Raw genomic sequence first — 17,743 nt, forward strand, 5'->3', positions numbered from 1 at the left:
ACAGCATCCAATGCTCGGCCCTTTAGACATTTTCTAAGTCGAAGCATGTTCTCCTCATTTGAGAAGCCACACATTTCTGTAGATGAACTAAACATAGAGAAGAAAAGAGGCCAGTCCTCTGGATTGCCGCTGAATTCCGGCAGTTCTTTTGGTACAGCCTGCCGAGCCGCCAACTGACTACGATTCAACATTCCACCCGTCTCATTGCCGAGGTCATTCGCTGGATACGTTCTACGTTGGGATATATCCTGTCTTAAATTAGGATTTTGATTGAGAACATGTCTAGGCGCTCCCTGGTTGGTTCTTTGGTTGGGTTGAATGGATTCCGGAATCATTTGAAGGTTGTTATTTCCATAGGTCGGCAACACATCGCCTTCCATTCTCGCTGGCTGGCCTTGGAGGTTAGTTTGCTCCCGTGTATTCGGATTGTAAGTATTCGTGTTATTAGTAGTTAGCCTATATCCGCTCGCATTACGCTGATCGTTAAATCCAACCTCCGTCGAGCGCCCTTTCGGTGGTATTGCAAATCCCAAAAATTCTTCGCATTGATGATCTTGCACATTACCATCACCAAAAAGACGATCAACTTTGTCCACATCATCTATCCAACGTTGGATCTTGGACGTGAATTCAGTTTGCTCTCCTGCCTGACTGATGCTGTCTATCAACAGCTCATATTTGGAATCAAGAAAATCACGTTCTATCTGCGTTTCCCTAATTATCTGCCGAACTTTCAGAAGTATGGTTTCTTCCAATTTACGCATCTCTAATTCTAGATTTTGCCGCAATGTTTGTCTAGAAACTTGAGTTCCAACCGCGCTTGGACACTTGGATGTCTTCTTTCCTGCCACGCTCATCAACTCGTCATCCCTAGTTTTTCCTTGATTTATGATCGTTTCAGCTCGCAGGTTAGCCCTCGATGGCTCGTTAACTGATGATGTTCTCAAAGCATCGGATCTAGTCACCATCACTGATTTCGGTGTGTTGAATTCCACCACTTTCGGTATTCCTTTCCGGTTCACATATTGTTCATTGTTGGTTTGATTTTCTGAAGTTATAACAGCATTTGGGTCTGCAGGATGGTTCGCATTTTCGCATTTCATACACATCCAATCCCTATCTGCAATTCCTCCAGTCACATCAGCACACACAAAGTGAAACCACGTATCGCATTCATCGCATTGAACCATTTCAGTGGTATCCTCTCCATCACAGCCGCCACAGTGACTAACTACAGTCTGCTTTTTGACCGCGCCCTTGGATATTCCAGCATTCGCGTTATTGATATTTTCGCTTTTCGAACTCTTCTGGCGATTACTTCTCGATGAGCCTGTAGCTACAGTTTCCCCAACGACTATCGCTTTATCATTTTCCAAACTTGTGATGGCTTTGGCACCTTCCACAGGCACATCCTTGTCGGTATTTACCGATGACTTCGGTCCACTGCGGTTACTGGACATCGTGAAACGAGTTAAATGAAATTTTTATAATGTTGCGTTCGCACGCAACCAGCACGATGAAGAAGAAAATTCTGTGTTTTTAATCCGTTTGTATTATACGATAAAAATTTCCTAGAATACATTTCGTGTTGATTTAGTTCATTTTCTAATAAATTAATTTAGATTTACATTTAGTAATCCTCTTCAACTTTTATACTCGTTTTCCGACAGGACATGACCCTAAGTACGAAAGTATCTTTGTAAGGCCTAAATAAAATAATTTAAAGCGAGAATTATGCATGACGAATGAATACTATAAGATTGATAACCTCCAATCCGTCCTCAAATATATCTGGCGATTTGATTTTAATGTATCCTTTTGTATCTGTTGATTTTAATGATATTCATCTATAGTTTTTAGTTTAATAATATTTCATTGAACCATACCTGATATAAGAATGAATATAATTATAAGCATAGAATTTAGGATAAAATTTAGAATTTGTTAAATAATTGAAGTTCACTTATGAGGAGCGTGGCTTTTGACAATTACGTACAATTTATGATGTTTTTTTTGTTTATTCTTCTTCCCTACCATACTGTCAGTTCAATCTATTTTTGTGCGAGGCCTAACGTTCGCGGCGGCGCTAGCAACAGGTAAGATTTCTTAAAACATGTCCGGACGATTTGTACTCTGAATAATATGATTGTTCGAAATTGTTGAACGCAGATAATCTTACGCTAGAGGAATAAGATCCGGCTATTCCAAATTGCGGATTGCCGGCTATCATACTATCGGACATGCAACACGTGTGTATCCGCCCCATTCGACGACTAGTAAGCTATTGGCATTGAAAAAATCCCTGCTATGCAACCGCCGTCCGGTAGCAGTAGATGACTCTATGTGTAAAAATTTGCAGCAAGGTTCCGTCGCAATTACGAGTTCAGCAACCGGAACCAACATGTTACTGTGAAAAACTTCATAAGTGCAGATGAACAACGACACCAAGATACAGCAAACGAGGAAGAGCCATAATGGGTGTCGGCAGGACATACCTCTCGCCTGGGCACAATCGAACTTTGTGGATTCGATGAAGATACTTCAATCAAGGCGTCGCCAATCGATTAGTCGCCGAATGCTCATAAAAAAACAACGTTGAGAATGCAACTGATCCACCACAAATGCAACAACAGCACAAATCAACCCAACAGCCGCGTTATCCATCCCAACGTAAGCTTCAGTTCCATACCCAATCCATAATGTAGAACGCTTTACTCCGTAAAAAAACTGCAGAATCAACGCAAAGCGCTTTGTGATCAGAACAGTCGAATTGCTGCCGCTACCGCTGTGATTAACAACGGTGAACCAAATACAGTTGTGCAGCAATTTGTACAATCGATTCGTCTAAACATGCAACGAAGTTTTTTGGTTCTTAGTCAAACTGCTAACCGGCCGGTGACAAATATCCTAATGGTACATATTTCTCTGCAAAGCCGACTGCAGGAGCAACTACTCTCCGTCACGCAAAAATTGTGTCAACAGAAACGTGGTCCCATGAGCGCTAGAACTTCTTAGGAAACATCGAATTCTACAGATCAATTCTTACATGTTACGAGAGAACTGGATTCTTACAATGCAGAAATGGTTATATTTTGCAACATTCATGCATGTTTTGTACTATATATTACCGTTCCTCATGATTGTATTTTTGTATGTTTGTGGTTTTTCTTAATAACGTGCTTCGTTCCATCATTGATATATTGTTTATGCAAGCGGAATTTCGATACAAATTCTCACTATCTAATTTATATTCTGCAAAATTGCACCGATTGATTTGTCGTTAGGTTTTCCCATCAAGTTTATTATTATAAGACGATTGTAAATTATAGAAACGTATGTTAATTTTTGTTCGCTTTGTTATTTTTTGACACTACAATCGCTAAATATTTTCTGCAAAACTAAGCGTTAGCATCTTGTATATTGCCTAAAAACTGCCTTACGGAGGTCGGCGCTCGTCGAAAAATTCCTACTTACCCATCTTTAAGGCAAACAAATAGATTGTTCTGTTATCCGCCCGAGGAAATCACTGTCATCCAATTTGGTTAATAGTCGCGAGCGATCTCCTCAAAATTACCTCCAGCGTGACAGATCGCATCAAATCACCCACCAAAATGAAGTCGCCTGTAAAAAAAATTATAGGAGGTTGTGTCCAAGATACGACCGCATTGTTGACGTAGAACTACGCTGTTATTTTATATAAGTCGCTTATTTATACCTTCGGATATTATTTATAATGCTGTGAAATTTTAGAAACAACTGCTTAGTAGAATAATCTCTGAAATAGTTTTTTCATTGTAGAATCAGTTGACGATAATTTACTGATGATTCATTCTTGCCCTCGCAAAACAATACACTAGCTGATGTCGCAATTTATTCCATGTCAATGCATTGAAAATTTACCTCCAACGTTATTCCGGTGGCCTTTTTCGCAATTTACATAGACTCGGCTAGAGTCGATTATATACATGTTGCACCAGCACCATTATTCCACATCCCATAACTACATCAATATATCTTTGGCACCGCATGGAAACAACAACAATGACAACACTTGCAAGTATCAAATATCATGCTACATGTTATTTAGTATTGCCTTAAAGGAATCGCACCTCTAGGCATCGTTCGTACAACGTAAAACAAGCGCCAAACAAGCGTTCGCCATAGCATGCATACAGAGCCATACATTAGTGGCTTGAAACTACTAGGAATATGAAACACTTCTCATCATTTTGCGCTATTCTCAAAAGAAACGCTTCTGTTAATATTACTGACCTCGAAAAAAAGTTGTATTTCTTTCTCATGCTCGAGAGAAGCGCAGCTATCACCCTTAGTGGAGGAAGTTTTGCTAATGGGAAGCGAAACCACATACAAAATTCCAGAACGACATTTACTTTCTCGGTGACTAAACAAGCGAAATAAACTCTTTTTGTTAATAACAACCTCGAAAACAGTAGCAATGCTTCATAGCGCTAATAACTTATAACAGCGAACCCAAATAACATATAACATTCCAGTAAGACATTCAAGATGCTTGGTATTCCCCAAATATTTTTTTGACGCACAACCTTAACGCCTGCTTCGCCATAACGTCAGTTTAATGCATTGATGCATTCTCATATATTTTATTAAGGCTCATATGGCGTCAGCCTAACGGGGCCGGGAGTTCAATATTTTGACAATGTTTGCTTACAACTATGTTAGTAATATGTAACCGATTACTCGCGGTTGACTCGAGGTTAGTATTACAAGTGTTCTCATAATTGGTATGTCGCAGTCTTCGATGCTCTGTACGTGTGCCCGACACGGGATACTTCCTATTGGGATGCAGCTGACCATTAATCAGCAACGCCCCCCTAGTCTGTACCCCGTATCTAGCGTGGTGCGTCTTTCTCGACTCGAGGAATCCAGGATAGAATGGTCACTAGCCGGCGCAAACATCAGCTCGTGTAGAGTTGTCATGAGCGGTACAACCTTTGGCTCTTGTTGACTGCACAACCTTCGGCCCGTGCATCTGTAAAGAGTGTGTGTATGTATTGCCGCGACTAAGTAAAAGTTTATCGATCGGATAGGAGGGATATGAAACGGGGAAACAACGAAGGAAACATCATTAAACGTTGACATCGGCGTTTCTGAGGAACAGGTATAGATGAAGCAGAAGATCAGGATCCCGGCTACCTAAGATATCCCGGACGGGGATATCCGATTGTCTGCCTTGTGCTCTCAGTGCTCTAGAGAGCTGAGAGCGAGCAGCATGGAACCGGATACACGACCAGACAACATGCTCGATGTCGTGGTAGCCATCGCCACAATCACAAAGATTGTTTGCTGCGAGCCCAATGCGATAGAGATGCGCGTTTAGGTTGTAGTGATTGGACATAAGCCGAGATATCACGCGAATGAAATCACGACCTACATTCAATCCCTTGAACCATGCACTCGTCGAGACCTTAGGGATAATCGTGTGTAACCAACGACCGAACTCATCACCACTCCACATGCGCTGCCAACTTTCGAGCGTATACTGACGAGGAATGTGGAAAAATTCATTATAAGCAATTTGCCTTTCAAAAAGTGTGCCTTCTAAAGCGCCCACCTTAGCTAGCGAGTCCGCTTTCTCATTCCCCGGAATCGAGCAATGAGAGGGAACCCATGCTAAGGTAATCTTGAATAATTTTTCGACCAAAACACTCAATAGCTGTCTTATTCTTGTTAGGAAAAAAGATGAGCGTTTATCAACTTTCATTGAGCGGATTGCCTCTATTGAGCTGAGACTGTCTGAAAAAATAAAATAGTGGTCGATGGGCAATGTTTCAATGATCCCTAATGCGTAATATATCGCACCCAGTTCAGCGACATACACGGAACAAGGATCTTTGAGTTTGAAAGAGGCACTGGAATTTTCATTGAAGATGCCGAAGCCAGTGGACCCGTTTATGAATGAACCGCCAGTAAAGAACATTTTATCAGATCTAACTTTCCCATATTCTGCCGAAAATATCGGCGGAATAGAATCGGAGCGTAGGTGATCTGGGATTGCATGGATTTTTTGTCGCATGGACAGATAAAAAATGACAGAGGAATTGCAGAAGTATGGGAAGCAAACTTGGTTCACCTGGTGAAGGGTGCACGTCGTGGGTAAGGTACTAATGGTATAAAGACATAAAACTTGACTGAGGAGTCAGTTGGAGTAGATTTTCGAAGTTATCAATCACCAATGGATTCATGATCTTGCAACGGATGAGAAATCTGTAGGATAATTCTGTGAACCGAAGAGTAAGCGGGGGTACTCCTGCCAAAACTTCGAGACTCATCGTATGTGTCGAATGCAAACACCCCATGGCTATACGCAAGAAACGATATTGTATTCTCTCCAGCTTGAGAATATGAATCCTGGCAGCTGATCGGAAGCAAAAACTGCCATATTCTAACACTGATAATATCGTTGTTTTGTACAACTGAATGAGGTCTCCTGGATGGGCACCCCACCATGTTCCGGTAATTGTTTGGAGAGAATTGATTCTTTGCTGGCATTTCTGTTTCAAATACGCAATGTGTCTTCCCCAGGTACACTTAGAATCAAAATATACACCCAGGTATTTGAAAAACATAGTGTGTTGGATCGTTTTGCCGGATAGGTGAAGCTGGAATTGGGCGGGTTCGTGCTTCCTAGAAAAAACGACCATTTCAGTTTTCTCCTTAGAGAATTCGATACCCAGCTTGAGGGCCCACGTGAACAGATTGTTCAGGGTATCTTGCAACGACTTTTGCAGAACGACGGGATTAGTACCCGTGATGGAAATAACTCCATCGTCTGCAAGTTGTCTCAGCGTGCAGTCTCTAGTTAGACAATCATCCATATCATTGACGTAAAAACAGGAAGTGGGTTATATCTATGGTATAACTGCAATGGTGACGTAGGACTATCGTTGATTCAGTGATCATTTGTTTGAAGTTGAATCTGAATCCATTCTGAATGAATGACTAAATGAATATTTGAGGCACTTCGAAAACGAGAGCTCTTTCGCTTGCATGTTATTTTCAATGCCAAGAGGAACTGTCAGATTATTTTGCAGCAGCGATATCTTTCCGGATTCTTCTCGAAGTCCACCACCAGTGGTTAATGCTAACTGGATAACCACCTGTTAATTGCACTTGATTGAAAAACCACAAAATCAATTGTATTTGGTCGCAGTAAAGGGTGTGTCAAATCAAATTGCATCACGGAAAAAACGCTGTAGAAATTCGCCCAGTAGACCGATCCTTTTGAAAATTTTAGACAGTAAAATAAAAACTATTAAACAACTTTTGGCATTTTCTTTTTATTCATACTTCGAGCCCAAGCCCGTATGCTCGCACCTTCCTCTTTACCTCGTCCATAAGGTTCTGTACAACGTCAGGTTGTAGTTTTTTTTTTAACAGAAATCTTTTTTCTCTTGAAGTCCGCCTCCGATTTGACAACTTTTGGGTTCTTCCGGAGGGCCTGCTTCATAATCGCCCAATATTTCTCTATTGGGCGAAGCTCCGGCGCGTTGGGCGGGTTCATTTCCTTTGGCACGAAGGTGACCCCGTTGGCTTCGTACCACTCCAACACGTCCTTTGAATAGTGGCACGAAGTGAGATCCGGCCAGAAGATGGTCGGGCCCTCGTGCTGCTTCAATAGTGGTAGTAAGCGCTTCTGTAGGCACTCCTTAAGGTAAACCTGCCCGTTTACCGTGCCGGTCATCACGAAGGGGGCGCTCCGCTTTCCGCAAGAGCAGATCGCTTGCCACACCATTTACTTTTTGGCAAACTTGGATAGTTTTTGCTTGCGAATCTCCTCCGGAACGCTGAATTTGTCCTCTGCGGAGAAGAACAACAGGCCCGGCAGCTGACGAAAGTCCGCTTTGACGTAGGTTTCGTCGTCCATTACCAGGCAATGCGACTTCGTCAGCATTTCGGTATACAGCTTCCGGGCTCGCGTCTTCCCCACCATGTTTTGCCTTTCGTCGCGGTTAGGAGCTGCTTGGTCCGCTGGACGAATGAACTTGACAAATTCAGCTTATTGGCGACATCCCGGACCGAACTTCTCGGATCACGTCTAAACTGCTTAACTACGCGCTTGTGATCTTTTTTTTTTTATATCTGTATTATAGTGACTTTCAGCTCATTTGGCTGGTTCGTCACTTTTTACCTCCATTTTTGGAAGAATGTCGGGAGTGAGAATTGAACTCGTGACCTTTAGCGTGAGAGGCATGGATGTTACCACTACGCCAGATCGCCTCCGCGCTTGTGATCTTTTTCACTGACGGAGCATCCATTTTTGCCGTTCTTCACCTTCCGGTCGATGGTTAGGTTCTCGAAGTATAGTTTTAGTCACTCTGCTGACCGTGGATTGGACGATTCCCAGCATCTTACCGATGTCCCGATGTGACAACTCCGGATTCTCGAAATGAGTACACAGGATTAATTCACGACGCTCTTTTTCGTTCGACGACATTTTTCCAAATTGACAGTGAAGCATGGCCAACGTGATCTATACACTCTTATCTGATTATAAGCGAAAGCTGAAGATATAATTCCTAAAAATTAAATTTCAACAGCGTTTTTTCCGTGATGCAATTTGATGTGACACACCCTTTATTATATGGATAGAAAACGTTAAAATAAACTCTTTCGCTTGAATGTAATCTGCAATTCCAAGGGGAACCGACAGATTATTTTTCAGCAACGATCACTTCTTTCCGGATTCTTCTCGATAACCAGCAAACGTAAAGAGTTGCGCGAGTGTATGTGTGTGTGTGACGGTTGCTCCGATGTCTCAAGCGGAACCAATTTTCGATGCTGGTATTCTCTCGGTCGTTTTCTGTTCTCTTAATGATAATGAATCCCTTGATCCCTCACCATCCAGCTCGTCCAGCTCGTTCAACTCGTTCAGTAACGATGTTGTCTTGTCGATTTCCTCACGAAAAATGAATGCGTTTCACCACCAGAATATCGCTTAAGTATGCTTTCTGTGTGTGACTGAACCGAGAGAAGGTGTGGTTTACGATGGCAATTTGGAAGGCAAACTAGAGGGGAATGAACTCTCTGAGCTTGGAACTTTCGGCGACTGTGCAATAATCGATTGCGGGCGCATACAATATTGGATACGGAAATATCCTACTGATGGGGAAGAATAATCTTCAGAAGCTATCCTGTTAATTGCGATTGATTGAAAAATCACAAAACCCAATGTATTTGGTCACAGTGTTACATGGATAGAAAACATTGAAATAAACTCTTTCACATGAATGTATTTTTAAATTCCCAGAGGAACTGGCAGATTATTTTCAGTAACGATTAGATATTTCCACATTTTCCTCGATACTGGAAGCCCACCAGTGGTTAATACTAACTCGATAACCACCTGTTAATAGTACTTGATTGAAAAATATTTGGCCACAGTGTTACATGGATAGAAAACATTCAAATAAACTCTTTCACATGAATGCATTTTTAAATTCCCAGAGGAACTGGCAGATTATTTTCAGTAACGATTAGATAATTCCACATTTTCCTCGATACTGGAAGCCCACCAGTGGTAAATACTAACTCGATAACCACCTGTTAATAGCACTTGATTGAAACATATTTGGTCACAGTGTTACATGGATAGAAAACATTAAAATAAACTCTTTCACATGAATGTATTTTTAAATTCCCAGAGGAACTGGCAGATTATTTTCCAGCAATGATTAGATCTTTTCGGAACTTTCTCAATGCTGAATTTCATCCAAACGGAAAGAATTCCGCGCGTGTATGTGTGTGTAGCGATGTCTTCCCGGGGAACCGTTTGTGGCATCACTCTCCTCCTGATGGATTCCCTTCTGGCCTAGGGTGCACAAACAGGCTCTTGGTGACACCGGCGCTCCGCTTTCCGCAAGAGCAGATCGCTTGCCACACCATGTACTTTTTGGCAAACTTGGATAGTTTTTGCTTGCGAATCTCCTCCGGAACGCTGAATTTGTCCTCTGCGGAGAAGAACAACAGGCCCGGCAGCTGACGAAAGTCCGCTTTGACGTAGGTTTCGTCGTTCATTACCAGGAAATGCGACTTCGTCAGCATTTCGGTATACAGCTTCCGGGCTCGCGTCTTCCCCACCATGTTTTGCCTTTCGTCGCGGTTAGGAGCCTTCTGAACCTTGTATGTACGCAGGCCCTCCCGCTGCTTGGTCCGCTGGACGAATGAACTTGACAAATTCAGCTTATTGGCGACATCCCGGACCGAACTTCTCGGATCACGTCTAAACTGCTTAACTACGCGCTTGTGATCTTTTTCACTGACGGAGCATCCATTTTTGCCGTTCTTCACCTTCCGGTCGATGGTTAGGTTCTCGAAGTATCGTTTTAGTACCCTGCTGACCGTGGATTGGATGATTCCCAGCATCTTACCGATGTCCCGATGTGACAACTCCGGATTCTCGAAATGAGTGCACAGGATTAATTCACGACGCTCTTTTTCGTTCGATGACATTTTTTGACACCGTTCATCCGCGCTTTCATGATAAACGAAGAGCTCCACCACTACAGCGACAACATGCTCCAATCGCTGTTCAATTAGAACTGAGTGGATTTCCGAGCGGCGCTCGCTTATATACCAATTGGTGATTTCAATAGCCTGTTTTGAAAGCAATTTTAAGACTATTGAAACAAGTTTTTGGATCAAAAAGTAACAAGTATAGAACGCGTAGACATTTTATCTTTCGAATGAAGTGTTTATCATACCATTTCGTTCAGTTGTTAAGGAGCTATTAACGCTCAAAATCTTGGTCTCCGGCGTAACGCTTTCGTTTTCGAAACTTTGGTTTTACACCCCGGTATAGAAATGAAAGACGTAGTCCTACGTCAAAACTGTACAAGAGGGGGCTTAGGCAGGAGCCTTGTGGTAGGCCCATAAAACTGTAACGAGACGATTTCGAGCTGCCATGAGAGAGATGTGTTTTTCTGACAGTAAATTGTACAGGAAATTGTTAAGAATTGGTGAAAGTCCACGATTATGAAGCTTCTCTGAGAGAATTTCCATGGAAACTGAATCAAATGCCCCTTTGATATCGAGAAAAACGGAAGCCATTTGTTCTTTACGAGCAAATGCGATTTGGATTTCAGAAGATAGCAGCGCGAGACAATCATTTGTCCCTTTACCTCGGCGGAGGCCAAACTGCGTATTTGACAGCAAATTGTTCGTTTCGACCCACTTGTCCAAACGAAGTAGAATCATTTTCTCTAACAATTTACGAATACAGGATAACATTGCAATCGGCCTATACGAGTTGTGATCGCAAGTCGGCTTGTTGGGTTTCCGTATGGCTATCACTCTCACTTGTCTCCAGTCATGCGGGACAATATTCAGCTCCAGAAACTTGTTGAACAAGTTCAGCAAACGCTGTTTTGCCAAGTCGGGAAGATTCTTCAACAAGTTGAATTTAATCTTGTCCGACCCCGGAGCTGAATTGTTACATGAGAGAAGGGCAATTGAGAATTCCACCATCGAAAAATTCTCATAATCGCTTTGAAGTGGAATGTCGCGTACGACGTTTTGTGCAGGAACGGTGTCGAGGCATACCTTCCTTGCAAAGTTAAAAATCCACCGGTCAGAGTATACCTCACTTTCGTTTGTATGGTTCCAGCCAAGCATTTTCCTAGCCGTATTCCAAAGAGTGCTCATAGCGGTCTCCCTTGACAAACCATTGACGAACTTCCGCCAATATCCACGCTTTTGACGTAGGACTACGTCTTTCATTTCTATACCGGGGTGTAAAATCAAAGTTTCGAAAACGAAAGCGTTACGCCGGAGACCGAGATTTTGAGCGTTAATAGCTCCTAAACAACTGAACGAAATGGTATGATAAACACTTCATTCGAAAGATAAAATGTCTACGCGTTATATACTTGTTACTTTTTGATCCAAAAACTTGTTTCAATAGTCTTAAAATTGCTTTCAAAACAGGCTATTGAAATCACCAATCGGTATATAAGCGAGCGGCGCTCGGAATTCCACTCAGTTCTAATTGAACAGCGATTGGAGCATGTTGTCGCTGTTGCGGTGAAGCTCTTTATTTATCATGAAAGCGCGGATGAACGGTGTCACCAAGAGCCTGTTTGTGCACCCTAGGCCAGAAGGGAATCTATCAGGAGGAGAGTGATGCCACAAACGGTTCCCTGGGAAGACATCGCTACACACACATACACGCGCGGCTATTAACAGGTGGTTATCGAGTTGGCATTAACCACTGGTGGGCTTCCAGTATCGAGGAAAATGTGGAAATATCTAATCGTTACTGAAAATAATCTGCCAGTTCCTTTGGGAATTTTCAAAATATATTCTTGTGAAAGAGTTTAATTGAATGTTTTCTATCCATGTAACACTGTGACCAAATACATTTGGTTTTGTGGTTTTTCAATCAATCGCAATTAACAGGATAGCTTCAGAAGATTATTCTTCCCCATCAGTAGGATATTTCCGTATCCAATATTGTATGCGCCCGCAATCGATTATTGCTCATTCGCCGAAAGTTCCGAGCTCAGAGAGTTCATTCCCCTCTAGTTTGCCTTCCAAATTGCCATCGTAAACCACACCTTCTCTGGATTCAATCACACACAAAAAGCATACTTAAGCGATATTCTGGTGGTGAGACACATTCATTTTTCGTGAGGACATCGACAAGACAACATCGTTGCCTAACGTGCTGGAGGAGGTGGACGGCGAAGGATCGACACATACACGCGCAGAACTCTTTCCGTTAGGATGCCATTCAGCATCGAGAAAGTTCCGGATAGATCTAATCGTTGCTGAAAAATAATCTGCCAGTTCCCTGGGAATTGAAAAATACATCCATGCGAAAGAGTTTATTTTAATGTTTTCTATCCATGTAACACTGTGACCAAATATATTTCAATCAAGTGCTATTAACAGGTGGTTATCGAGTTGGCATTAATCACTGGTGGGCTGCCAGTATCGAGGAAAATTTGGAAATATCTAATCGTTGCTGGAAAATAATCTGCCAGTTCCCCTTGGAATTGAAAATTACATTCAAGCGAACCCTATGTGAAAGTTCCCATCGTGTTCCTTTGCCATAATTCTAGTTCGTACAGATTCTGGAATACATTCCTTCCACTCGAATCGGTAATCGAAAACGTCGGATCGTGCCGAGACCATTTTGTATAATTTTTCGTTTTCGATTCGAAAATCAATATATTTTTCAGGTTCTGTATTCACTGCTTTGTACAGGTTGGTATACCACCTGTCTTCCATCTCTGGTTCTAGAGTTTCGATGGAGCGGGACAATGCATCCGCGACCACGTTATCCTTTCCCTTTCTATGTTTTATCTCCATATCATATTGTTGGAGAGTTATACTCCAACGACTGAGGCGAGAGGAAGTTCTCCACTTAGCTTTCATAATGAAAGTAAGCGCGGATGAATCTGTCACAAACGTGAACCGGGTACCCTCGATATAGCACCTGAATTTATCGATGCATCGAAGGGCAGCTAAACCTTCTTTTTCTGCAGCGTGATAGTTTAGCTCCGCTCCCTTGAGCTTCTCTGAATGATAGGCGATCACATTTTCCACTCCATTTTGAATTTGGGTTAGTACACCCGCGAGAGCTGTGTCACTAGCATCTGTTTGGACACAGAATGGTAGTGTAAAGTCTGGATTGGCCATTACAGGAGCTGATATCAACTGCTCCTTAATCGCCTTGAAAGCTTCATCTGCTGCATTATTCCACTGCACTCTAATCGGCTTGTTTCTCAACAAGTCCGTTAGAGGTTTCGTGTGTTCGCTAAATTTATCGATGAACCTACGGTAGTAATTCACCATACCGAGGAATCTTCTTAATGCCCTTATGGATTTTGGGACCTCATATCCAAGGATCGCTTGGACTCGATCTGGATTAGGTCGCAATCCATCTTGGGACAGTATGTAGCCGAGATACGGCAATTCATAACAGCAGAACTTCGATTTTGCCAGATTTATGTATAAATTTGCTTTCTTTAGCCTTTCAGCCAATTCTCTCAATTTTTGTACATGCTCTTCAAACGTTTTGCTGACTATCACAATATCATCCAGATATACGAATATAAAGGGTTCTAATGCACCATAATTGAGGACTCGATCCATCTGTTTACTCAGGGTGGCTGGGCTGTTAATCAGACCAAACGGCAAACGGGTGAATTGGTATAGCCCTTTTCCAGGAATCGAGAACGCTGTATATTTTCGCGATTCTCGATCCAGGGGTATCTGTAGAAAAGCTTGGCTTAGGTCTACTGTTGACAAATATTTAAATTGTCCTAAATGGCTCAAAATTCTATTTTGATGTGGGAGTGGATATGCGCCCCTCTTCGTTCTTTCGTTGAGCTTTCTGGCATCTAAGCACAGTCTCACCTCATCACTGTCCCTCTTTTTGACTGGGACAACGGGTAAGGCCCAATCGGAATTTGAAGGTTCGATAATATTATCTCGAATCATGTTTTCAAGCGCTTTGTGGATTTTCTTCTGAACCTCTGGGCTCCATGGATACGGGTTTTGTCTAACTGGGTTCGCATTTGCGAATTCGGGTTTCAACTCTATTTTGTGGGTTATTAATTTTGTTTTACCTAGTTTTCCAGGGCTAGCTGTGAGGAACATATTTTTAATATTTTCTAGTTCTCTTAATTGCAAATTACTCAATTTTTCCTCAGTTTGTTCACTTATTTCATTTTCCTCTTCAATAACTTCGACAAAGTCTTGTACAGTAGGATGAATTCCGAATTTCTGCCAGAAATCGTATCCTAGAATACATTTTCGATGTAATTTCGGTGCAACTAGTACTGGTAGGATTTTTGTTTTCCCATTGAAGCTTATCGGAATGTCCGTGCATCCCAGCAATTCTAATCTCTCTCCTCCAGCAGTTTTGAGACTCATTTCAGTGGGTCGAATTTTCAGTTTCAAAGCGTCAATGATTTTTTCTCCGTCAACTCCTAATACCGTTCTAGCTGCTCCGCTATCCAGCAGTCCAATAACTGAAATCCCTAACATATCAACTTTTGCAAACGGTCTGGGATCATTGCTAAGTGTGATAAGCATCGAAGCAATTTCCTTATTTTCGTTCACGTTCTTTTCAACACGTGAGTAACCAAGTTGTTCAAGAACTGTGGATGCTTCAATTGTAGTTCTATTGTGAGGTTTTGTGAGGTTTTCTGTATGACTTGCTCGCCTCAGTGAGCAGTCTCTAGCACGTTTTTTGATTCGCAATACGGACAATCTCTTGTTGGAAATCCCGGAAATCCGCATTTTCTACAGAAAATATTTAATTTTCTCGTACAATCTACGAACCCATGACCTTCTTCGTGACAATTGAAGCATACTCCAATTTTCACAGGAATATATGCTTTAACTATTCTCTGCAGGGCATTTGTTCCGCTAGGTCCAGGAACTGGACTTTTGGACCTCCCTATACTCATCATTTTCGGACCAGAAACATTCTCATCTCTAATTTTCTTTTCCTGTATGTTAGGTTCCCATTTTTTCCATGATTGCTTTGTACTGTTATCATATTTTTGTTTTTAAAATTCTTTAATTTTTTTCCTAGGATAATTATTATTGTTAGACCTGTTGGAATCGGAATTGGTTTTCCATTGCTCCAACTCATCGATTTGAGTCGTTCGCGGTAAGTATCTGTTTTCATTGCGTTGATATAAAGTCCAATTTATTGAGTCGAATTTTTTTCCAAACTCTTTCATTTTAGCAATGGTACAAACATTAGGAGCGAGCATGGCATTTCTGCAGTCTCCCCGTGTATTGCGGAATAAAACATCGAATTTTCTTTTTTCCTCCCAAGGATAAGACATGCAGCGGAAGATCCGGACCATGTCCAAGTAATAGTCCTGAAACTTCTCTCTAGGACCTTGTTTTCGATTATTGACTTGACGCTCGTGTACATAATCGATATCAATTGGTAAGAATTCATTTTTCAATTCCTCTACTAACTTCTGCCATGTTCCTAATTCATTGTTACCATTAACTTCTATAAACCACGATCTCGCTTTCTGTGAGAACAAATGGTGAGCACAATTAAATAATTCAATTTCAGTAAACCCTTCAGAACGAGCATTGAATTCTATCTCCTTCAAGAATTCGTTCAATTTTCTCCCGTTATCCATTCCATCGTAACGTATGTTCCATTTATGAATAGGCAAACGGTTTCTACTGTTTATCACTCTATCTCTACCATTTGAACCTGTCTCACCAACCTGTCGAACCTGTTTATTCAGAGATTGACTATGAGGACTTTCTAACGAATTGTTCCTATCATTTAACCATGTCAGAAAATCTGCTGGATTTGCTCTAGGCTTTTCCAACTGCCTGTTGAAATTCGGGTTTTCATCGATTCTGGTACTATTATGATTATCGTGTTTCTCTTCAGCACGCTGTTTCGATTCTAAAACCTTGATGCGTTGCAGCAGTTGACTCACAACCATCATTAATTGTTCTTTTTCCTCGTCTGATCGTTCTTTTCCCTCTTCTGCTATAATTCCAACATCTTCATTGTCTACTGAACTTTCCTCGTTATTTGCGTTTTCTCTCCCCTGGTTTTCTTGATTCTGTTCTACGTTTTCACCTGTTGGTCCTTCTACATGTTCTAATTCCGACTCATCTTGTTCGTTACGCCATCTATTCAGACTTTCATTTATTATTTCTATTTCCGCGTTTCTTATTTCTGGCAAGTGTGAAGAAATGGAAAAATATGTGTTGATCATTTTCATACATTCTCCGGCAATCATAGCTAAACTGTTCACATCCCCTTCCTCCTCTACTTGGCTTTTAAGCCTTTCCATTCGGAAAATTATGTGAATCAGTCTGGTTTTGAACGATTGTTCAGGTGCTTTCTTATTCTTACGACATTGTAGATGATTTTGGATAGCACTAAGCTTATCATTGCACACTTCCAACTCTTCTAAAATTGCACAATGTTCAAAATGATGTACAATATTCGATTGACCTTTTTCTTCTTTCAGATGACTTCGCAAAGATCTCTCAAGCTGATAGCGAGGACCATTTTGCTTCAATTTTCGAACTTTCAGTTCGTGGTCTAGCTCATCAACCGTCAAATGGGCAGTGTTCATCGCATAGTACTGCGACAACAAATGAGACATCTCCATTTTTAAAATTACGGAAATCAGAGAACTTCACACAATTCAATCACTTAATACAACAGTTCGCAAAACAATTTAAAACAGTTTTAATAAATATGATTGAAAAATTCGATAAATAACATACAACAATTATACACAACGAGAAAAATATTTAAAAATTGTCAATTGTTGAGATAAAAAAAAATATGGTGGATAGTTAATGCTCACTTTTTGTTAAATTAATAAATAATAATTATGCGTATTCTTTTCAGCTCCTCCGAAAAATGCACTGCACAGGTGAAGATTATTCCCGGAGTTAAATATCACAGTTTTAGGGTTACTGGTAACTTTATTTAAACGATTTTTTTTCAAATGGTGGTCGATCTTTTAACAAATGGTGGTCGTTTCTTTCTCTTAAGAACTCCTAGACTCCTCAAATCAAAATGGTTCTCGAAAGATTCCACTAAATTACGAAGCAGGTGTGTGATTTACGTCAGTTTTTGTTGGAAATTTCAGGAAATTTTCCCAGAGACTTCTGCAAAGACAGATCGTCGAATTTCAAAGTGTGTCCCTTGCGCAACTAGTCAATTCTATTTTAGTTGGGCGCCAAAGTG

At 41.3% G+C, this 17,743-nt stretch overlaps 1 long non-coding RNA gene across 3 annotated transcripts in view; it reads left to right on the plus strand.

Annotated features, from left to right (window-relative positions):
- LOC129761099 (uncharacterized) overlaps nucleotides 1-17,403 on the plus strand; it is a 39,723-nt gene extending 22,320 nt beyond the window's left edge. For 2 of the 3 annotated variants that reach the window (XR_008740428.1, XR_008740430.1), the window contains 5 exons: nucleotides 2,046-2,096; nucleotides 2,170-2,670; nucleotides 15,587-15,664; nucleotides 15,743-15,952; nucleotides 17,013-17,403. This is a non-coding gene — a long non-coding RNA (uncharacterized LOC129761099). Of the gene's footprint in view, nucleotides 1-2,045; nucleotides 2,097-2,169; nucleotides 3,085-15,586; nucleotides 15,665-15,742; nucleotides 15,953-17,012 lie in introns of all 3 variants that reach the window. The other variant, XR_008740429.1, reaches the window with a different exon arrangement.
- Nucleotides 17,404-17,743: the final 340 nt, after the last annotated feature.

The sequence above is a fragment of the Toxorhynchites rutilus genome, chromosome 1 (assembly GCF_029784135.1).
Source record: "Toxorhynchites rutilus septentrionalis strain SRP chromosome 1, ASM2978413v1, whole genome shotgun sequence".
NCBI classification, from domain to species: domain Eukaryota; kingdom Metazoa; phylum Arthropoda; class Insecta; order Diptera; family Culicidae; genus Toxorhynchites; species Toxorhynchites rutilus.